Below are 8,825 nucleotides of genomic sequence, written 5' to 3'. Positions count from 1 at the left end.
TTCTTTGTTTAGCTTGATATCTTGTATATCGTTCCTGTTTGGGATATACGACATTTTTAGCATGCGGGATTTATGCCACAGTACAGACACTCTGTAACTGACACTCGAAATCTTCTATGTGTTCTTTTTCCTTCTTTTTTTGGATCGTATAACAATAGCCTTTAAGGGTCGGCAAGAGTCACGGTGGAGACCTCTGTCGGGTTGGGTTAGCTGCGAGTCCGTATTTTATTTATTATAAATTTTTAAGAGCAAAAATGCAAAATCGGGCTCTTTAGCTGACTGCATTATTATATAAAAAGTATATAAAAAAAAATTCACGAATCTATGTAACTTATTTTATGAGAAATCTGGATATTACGAATCCGTAATTCGACATGTCGGCCGGCCGGAATTACGGATTCCTTAAGGTAGTTCGATGATGAAGGGCCGAAGTCAAAACAATGTTTATGATTTTTTTATCAAATCATTTATATGATTATTAAAAAATAGGATAATGCATCGCAAAGCTTCGTAACGACGTAAAAAGACCATTAGTAAGTAGTTTTTACGTTGTAGAATAATATTTTGCCTGAAATAGATTAAAATGAACTGTGTGTTAACGCGTCGCTTGACTAATTTTTAACTTGTGCCAACTCTTGAGTGCTCTACTTCGGATATTATTTCGATTAAATTATTGGCGATTTACTGAAGTACAGTAATTTCGCATTAATATTTTCGATGGAAAAAGTCGATATGATATCACAAGGTGCATGTAATTTTTTACACAAACAATTTTCCGCATGCACGAGATGAGGGCAGCGGCTTGGCAACGCCGCACAGTTCGTGCAGTTGGTACACTTGGTACTTGTGATATAACCTAATCTAAGTGTCAGAGCTCGGCACAAACATTCAAATTTCCAAAATGAACCAACTCAGGATCGGTGGTAAATTTGCTAAATTGCAAGACGTGGAACAAAGGAAGCGAAGTATTGAACACCTGGAAAAAGCTAGAGAAGCAAAAGTACGCAAAATACATCAAGAAGAATTTATGGAATCAATAAACCCTAAATGTGAAGTGCATGGATACAGATTAATAAAAATTGCTGAAATTTCCAAGCTAATGAAGTGCGATTCGTGTGCCACAATACTCTCCTTTGATTTCCTACAGTCTGAAAAGAGATACGGCTTGGCTTCAGTGTTCGCAATCAAGTGCCACAACTGCTTGTGTATAAAAAAAGTTCACACATCGAGTAGGACAGCAGTAGAGAAAGGAAGATCATTGTACGAAATCAATGCTGCAGTTGCTCTTGGTAAGCTATTACATTTGTAATATAATAGTATTTTTTATGACTTTTTGTCCTTAAAGCTTGTTGTAAGCTAAAATTGCTTACAGAGCAAGTTTCTCATCTTGTCGTAAGCTTAGCAGGCTTTCAAAAACAGATTCATACTGTGTCTCCAGCTACGTTAGATTTTATAGAATATTTCATGCTTCGCCAGAACCTACGCTGGCTTTCAAAGAATATTTTTTGCTTTGTTACAAGCTATGCTAGTTTTCAGAACAAGTTTCATAATAATACGTAATCTTAATGGACATTAAATATTTAAATGTTCAACGTTTAATACCATTTTTTTATTTTCCAAGGTTGCATAGATTCCGGTGTTGGATACGAGCAATTGACAACACTACTCACAGCAATGGATGTTCCACCGATAACCCACCAAGTGCTAAAGAAATGCGAAGAACAATTTGGAGAAGCATTTATTAGAGTTGCGGATAGATCCTGCTGGAGTGCTATTATAGAAGAAAAGGCTCTCACCCTTGCTGATGAATGTCCCTCGACGCAGTGAGTTTTATATAACAATATTTTGTATTTCAAAAACCGTACCTTCGCTATATTAAATTTGTTGTTTTTGTAGAATCAATAGTACCAGCAAGAGAAATCCTCGATTCCAAAAGCGAAAAACTATTCTGATGCTTAAGAAATCCCTGAATAAATAATGATAATAATAGCCCGTCGGGCGAAAGGGAATCCGGTTCCTATTCCGGAACCTGGCAGCGGAACCGCATACAATTCGGGCCCTCGTAAGAGTGTTCGTCGGGGTAACCCAAAATGACCTGGAGACGCCGTCGGGAGATCCGGGAAGAGTTTTCTTTTCTGTATAAGCGTTCGAGTTCCCTGGAAACCTCTAGCAGGGAGATAGGGTTTGGAAGATAGGGAGATAGGGTAGGCCACCGCGGATCATGCGTTGGCTACAAGGACTCGGTCTCTTGGAAAGTTTTGTCAAAGGTGTTCATGGAGTGTGCGATACAATTCCACTCATCGGACAAGGAAAAGTTAAAAAACAAGAAGAGCTCGCAAAGTTATATTTGAAGGGCGAGGAATGGGAAAGAATTATAGCTGGTTCTCACAATGCCTTAACTGACTGCCAGATCCTGTACGGTTTACTAGCTCATTTCAAAGTAAGCGATACAGCAATTACGGCTGGGGCTTTGAGATTGCAGACTTTACTGCAACGGCCAGCAATCGCAAAGAAGAAAGCGCAATTTCTAGAAACTCTTCAGTGCCTAAGAGATCATATTTCGAAGAACATGATGTCGAAAATCGCTGCTGCCGGTATCAATATGAGCAGCCTTCGTGATGCGTTTAATCGATCTGGCGCTGACGGTGTCAAACTATGTTTGGCCGTAAGTGTCAATGGAAAACCCCGAGTAACATCGAACAAAAAGATTATCGATAAAGTCATCGATTTCCTTGCTTCGTCGAACGAGGAGAGAGGGATGGAAGTAAGGCCATCTTCTGCATCGGAGTCTAACAATCATTCGCGTTTGCCACATACTGGGTGTGCTGCCTCGACTGGTAGTGTACGCTATATCTATTATACGTAAGAATGGCCAGTTAGCTTTTTCAAATAATTGGGCTGTCTGATAATAACGTCAAAAATGTATACATAGTGACAAAAATTAATGACCAAAAATTGAATATATTACACATTGAAATTATAGTGATATTATATGTATACAATTTATTTTCACTTTTTATTTTATAGGTGCAGCCAAGAGATATACACCGTTCGATGCTCGACAACTGCCTACCTGCTGCTGGACAGCCGTCTTTACACTAATCATACTCGCCTCTTCACCGGCTTTCGCAGTGTCGTGTCCATTCCCAGAGATGAGATTTTTATAGCTATCTTGATTGTTAGGACAATAAATTTGAAAAAATTGAGTATAAAAATATAAATATAAATTACTGTTGAATTACATTTAAACAGTAAAAACTAATAAATAAAATATTTTGAAGAATTTGACATTACATTACCGACTATATTGATTCCACCCCCGCATCCTGTTCTTTATTTCCCTTTTCTCTGCGTTATGCACGTTTTAAAATTAATTTTCTATACAAAAATGTGATATATAACAAGGTTTTAATCGGGTAAGATTCCTCATCTCATGTTAACCAAATAAAATTCGAGTAGCTAGAATAAATTAGACGCAAAAATGGTATAACAATTTACTTGTATTTCGAACATTCATGTTAGAAATCACAAATACGATAAAATTACATTACCTCTAACTGATTTAATGTATGTACATGACTACATGACATGAGAATATAAATAAGTTGATTGATCTAATTGTTTATTGACAGAAATCATATAGGTGATTATTACCATATTTGAATTAATGTATGTATGTAGATTTATTGTGTATCCCCGTAGGGTTTACAAGGCGTTTTTTTTTTATGAGGAACGTACCCAAACCTCTTACAAATCACTCCCTTACACGCCCTGGCCATATGCGACCTTACAATTTATTCTATTTCCCTCTCCCTCCCCCCTCTTCCTTCATCCCTCTGTTTATCTTCTTCTGCTTCCTCCGGTTCCGCGTACCTTCGCCTTCCTCCTTCCTGTCTCAACTGTTCCCTGTCCTCGTCCGTTTCCCTCAGCCACCTCTCCGCTTCCCTCCTATCCACCACTGCTCTCCTTTCCCTCCGTCTCTCACCCTCCTCACGCTCACCACACCCCTCTATTTTATTCTACCTTCTCTCCTCCTTTCTTCCCCTGAACTTCGTCCTTGTCCGTTTCTCCTCCATCCTTCTCGTGATCTCCTTCTCCACACGACCTTACAATTCCTTTCCCCTCCTTTGCGACCTTACATTTCATTTCACCTCCCTTCGTCTTCCATCCGTCCATCTCCTTCCGCCTCCCTTACTTCAACCACCTCTTTGCTACCCTTCTTTCTGCCAATGCTCTTCCCCTTTCCTTCCGTCTCTCTCCCTCCTCTCGCTCGCCGCCTTCACTCCTTATTCCACCTTCTCTCTGAAAATAAACTGTGTTATAACATCATCTTCCCTTGCGACCTTATATTTCATTTCCCCTCCCTTCGTCTTCCATCCGGCCGTCTCCTTCCGCCTCTCTTGCTTCAGCCATCTCTTTACTTTCTTCCTTTCTGCCACTGCTCTTCCCTTTTCCTTCCGTCTCTTTCCATCCTCTCGCTCGCCTCCTTCCCTCCTTATTCCACCTTCACTCTCTTTCACCTCCGCCTTTACCTTTAACCCTTCCAAACAGACTCTCCTCCATCCTTTCCGTAATTTCGTCCTCCTCCGTCCCCTTCTAACTCCTCCATTTCTCCTCTCTCCTCGCTTATCTCTTTCACCTCCGCCTTTACCTTTAACCCTTCCGAACAGACTCTCCTCCGTCCCCTTCAAACTCCTACATTTCTCCTCTCTCCTCTCCTTTCTCCTTTCCTTCTCCTCTCTCTCTCTCTTACCCTCCTCGTATCCACCAATTTATCCTCGTCCATCTTCACCCTTAATCTACTCCCTTCCTCGTCGCTTTCTCTCCTTCTCCTTCTATCACCTGTCTATATGGCCGGCCCCTTCGATCGTTCGATCCATCGACCCGTCTCGATGACTCCCTGCTCCGTTTCGTACATGCCGCGCCACCATCGACAATCCCTCTGTCTCGCGACAGGTCGATCGATCGCTCGATCGAAACTCCATGCTGCCAACTCGCTCAGCTTCCTCATCGTGTAACCTGGCCCCTTTATCTTCCTGCTTCTCATCCTAACCTCTCAAGCGTTCCCTTACTTTCTCTCATCACTACTCTTCAACCACGCTATCCTCGACTTCTCCTCCACTTTCACGGCTTCCTCCGAACCTCCTTAACAAGCTCCGCACCCTACTTCATCTTCCCTTACTCTTTACCTTCTCTCAAAACCCTTTTCTTACTCCTCTCCACTCCGGGCCAACTCGTCCACTACGTCTCCCCACTACCCTCTCCCATATTTGAATTAATATTATTATGTTTTTTAAACATTTTTATACTAACAAGTCTTTATGTATATACATATTTTATTTTTTATGATATTACTCAAAGATGGAAATGAAAAATAAAGTTATTAAATGTATATCGTATTGTGTCTGATTACTATATTTATTCTTAAAAATTTTATTTCTTTCAGATTACTTTATTTTTACGATTAATGTCTGTACAACTTATATATTGTAATTTTTATAGTTTTAAAGTGAAAGAATAGATACAACTCATAAAGTTTCTTAATAGCTCGATAATATTACCATAGAAACACAATTACCCAGATAGCCAAATCTGTTCGAACAAATAATGCCAAATACTTGCTACAAATTTTGGTTTCAGAAATGGTACCTGTCCATTTGCATCAAAATTTGTTTTATCAAATGTTGTCGACAAACTGCTAGCAAATACGTATCAAAACATGCGTACACAATTGACGCCAAATTGATACCAAATATCGAGCAAAGCTTAGTAGTACCTGATAACAAATTGGCATCAAATTGCCGCTAAAATTAGTTGACAAAACCTAACACCAAATTAATGCCAAATATTGAGCAAATTTTGGTGACAAAGCTTGAGAACAAATTGACGCCAAATACCGAGCAAAGCTTAGCAACTACCTGATAACAAATTGGCACCAAATTGCTGTTAAAGTTTGTTGACTAAACCTAACGCCAAATTGATGCCAAATATTGAGCAAATTTTGGTAACAAAACTTAAGAACAAATTGACGCCAAATACCAAGCGATGTTTAGGGCGTTTCATTCAGATGGCGCGACACGTGAGTCGCCACTTTCAAAGCGCCCCCACCTCCTTCCTCGCTCTTGTTCAGTGTCATGGCCGCTCTTGCTGCGTTTCTTCGGACGAGACGAGTACGTTTTCCTTCTTTCGTAACTGATTGAGCTAAGCGGCACGTATTCTGGAGACCAACCGAGCGAGATTCGACTTCCCAAGGAGAGCTCACCGCCAGGAAAAGGAGAGCTTGAGGGAGGATTGAGGCGAGGAGTCCGGTCCAGCGAGCAGGGCCCTTCCGATATTCTCATTTGGGACGCCATATTGGAAGATCGACATTGATCGTGGTAGTACAAGGGGCTCTGCAAGGTTAATTCTCGTCTTAAGATCTGGAATTGCTCTCATTCTTGTGGCTCTGGTTTATATTCTAGCCCTAGAATTGATCTCGTAGACAAAAGCAGAGGCCCCCCTCTCTTTTCTTTTCTTTTTTTTCTTTTCTTTTCTTACTTTGATTTCAATCAGTAATCCAGACTCCTTAATTCCGCTCTGTAAGATCTGGTTAATTCTCGTCTTGAGATCTTGGAATTGCTCTCATTCTTGTGGGTCTGGTTTATATTCTAGCCCTAATGTAATTTTAATATATGCATTACAATTTTACACTGTCAAATAATAAATAATATCGTTTGATAATAATAACAACAGTATAGATAATAGTAACAATTTTATTACTTGACTTATTTCATTCTATTTTTGACAACTCGTATATACATTATTTGTGGCTAAGGTCTATACTATGTCATAGTGTAGATCTTAGCTACATTTCTGGCAAGTCAGTCCAAAGTATGCGGCTTTGTTCTCTATCCTTTTTATCTGTAGCAATTTTATTTCTTTTATTTTTTAATTATTTTTTATGTATTATCTCTTATGTATCAGGTTTCTGAAGAAGACTAAGTATATAAAGTCGAAACGTAAAACGTTAATTGTATTTAAAATTTGTTTAATTAAACGAGATTTTGTTTTTAAATTTAAATTGATGACCTTTTTATAACTCGAGAAAATCAGCCAGCCTTCCATCCTATAAGTTTATTTTGTACTGTTAGTTTAATTAATTTAGTTATATTTTTTTTCATTAACATTCCATTTGTTATAGTGATTGTGCAGTAGAAAATCTGAAAAAATAAATGTTTTTAAAGAGTAAAGATAGTATATATTTTAAAATCTATGTATTTTATGTAAACATAACATTTAAATTTATTTGCAGTTTATTTTAGAACATGCCAAAAAACACCGTTTCATAAGCTTTCTAAGAAAGTTAAAAGGCAGAAAGTGAATGTTGAAGTTGTAGAAGAACTCAATTCAACAGATTCTTTAATTGAATTCGATCAGTCGCATATTCAGCAAGCACATGCTTCCGTTAAAAGCCAAAGTTCCGTAATACCAGATTTTCTTCATAATCAAAAAGAATCTGAACTTTCTCATTATTCTTAACTTTTTCATCATTCTGAACTTTCTCACCATTCTGAATTTTCTAATAATTCTGATCATTTTGAGTACTCTGAACACTTTGATTTCGAAAATAACGATAATTATAGAGATATATTTAACATTAACAGACACACCGGCAACAATAACGAGGCTCATTCAGATGACAACGATGATAATTCTGAAAACTGCGAGAATAGTGATGAGAATAAAAAATATTCAAAATGTTTCGTGAAAATAAGAGTTATAAAGAAGAGTTATAAGAGTATAAAGAATATGTAATATTATGTAATAAAATGTTTCATTCTACTTGCCGTTTGAATCTGATTAAGGCAAAATTGTAATATTAGTTTGAAATAGAAACAATTTAAAACAATTTAAAATACAAGGGAAATGCTTTAGTTTTATAACTATCATATTCTTGCAATATTAAAAATTTTACATATTCTTTCTTTGATTAAAATATTTCTCAAAATAATCTTGGAACTGTTGATGAAATATCGTGTATTTTTTTATCTGTAAAAGTTTAAAGTTTTGTTTGAATAGTTTAAAAGTTTTGTTTGAACGGTTTAAAAGTTTTGTTTGAACAGTTTTTTCTGCTGTATATTAATTTCTATTACATCAAACACTACAAAATTCACTTCGGTTGCTTGCACCTAAATGATGTATATTATTCTTTTGTTATTTCTTTCTGACAACAGTACTGCATTATTCCATCGTAATCGACGAACTATGCACATTGTGAACATTTGTTTATTTCAATTTTGCATTCTTGCAAATAATAAATCGTGTTTCAAGTTTGAACTAGTTGTTTAAATATGCACGGTAGTTATTATTGCATGATTAAAGAAAGGAAAGTTAGTAGTATTAGGCTTATAAGAATATTGTTTTAGATGCATTTTCATAGAAATTATACTCGTGTTTTCAGTAAGATTCTATAAATCCATCTTATACCGGCCAATGCATTATCTGCGCACGGAGCATGTGTTCCAGGCATTATATAAGATTCTCGAGTGTTTACAAATATTGTATGTGCTGTTGACAAAGTTAAATGTTTGCATATGTCAGTAAATTCACATTGTATAACATTTATTGTAATTAATATATAATTAATTATTTTATTGCCACCGTTAGATTTTATAAATGTCTTATAATGTTTTATAAATATAAAGATTTCTTTTAACATATGTATAAAATAATTTATTGTAAATCAATAAAAAATTATATGCTTTTTATAATTTAATGCTTTTAATTTTTCCTAAAAAAATATATATTTTAGTATTTATTAATGGCTACGTAACAAGGCTTGCTGC

The 8,825-nt window shown here is 36.7% G+C and overlaps 1 long non-coding RNA gene across 3 annotated transcripts; it reads left to right on the top strand.

The window, feature by feature from the left end:
• Positions 1–591: 591 nt before the first annotated feature.
• LOC139781650 (uncharacterized) lies at positions 592–3,293 on the top strand. Of its 3 annotated transcripts, none has more exons than XR_011720610.1 (3): positions 592–1,823; positions 1,897–2,862; positions 3,028–3,293. It is a non-coding gene; the product is annotated as an uncharacterized lncRNA (long non-coding RNA). The 3 variants fall into 3 exon arrangements; XR_011720607.1 differs by having other exon boundaries at positions 597–1,823; positions 1,897–2,837; XR_011720608.1 differs by having other exon boundaries at positions 597–1,823; positions 1,897–2,842.
• The last annotated feature ends 5,532 nt before the right edge of the window (positions 3,294–8,825 follow it).

This window comes from Temnothorax nylanderi, unplaced genomic scaffold, assembly GCF_030848795.1.
Source record: "Temnothorax nylanderi isolate EJ_2023f unplaced genomic scaffold, tnyl_v1.0 TNYL_tig0351_pilon, whole genome shotgun sequence".
In the NCBI taxonomy this organism is placed as follows: Eukaryota; Metazoa; Arthropoda; class Insecta; order Hymenoptera; family Formicidae; genus Temnothorax; species Temnothorax nylanderi.
Note: the sequence above shows the minus strand (reverse complement) of the source record. Positions and strands in the feature narration are given on the sequence as shown.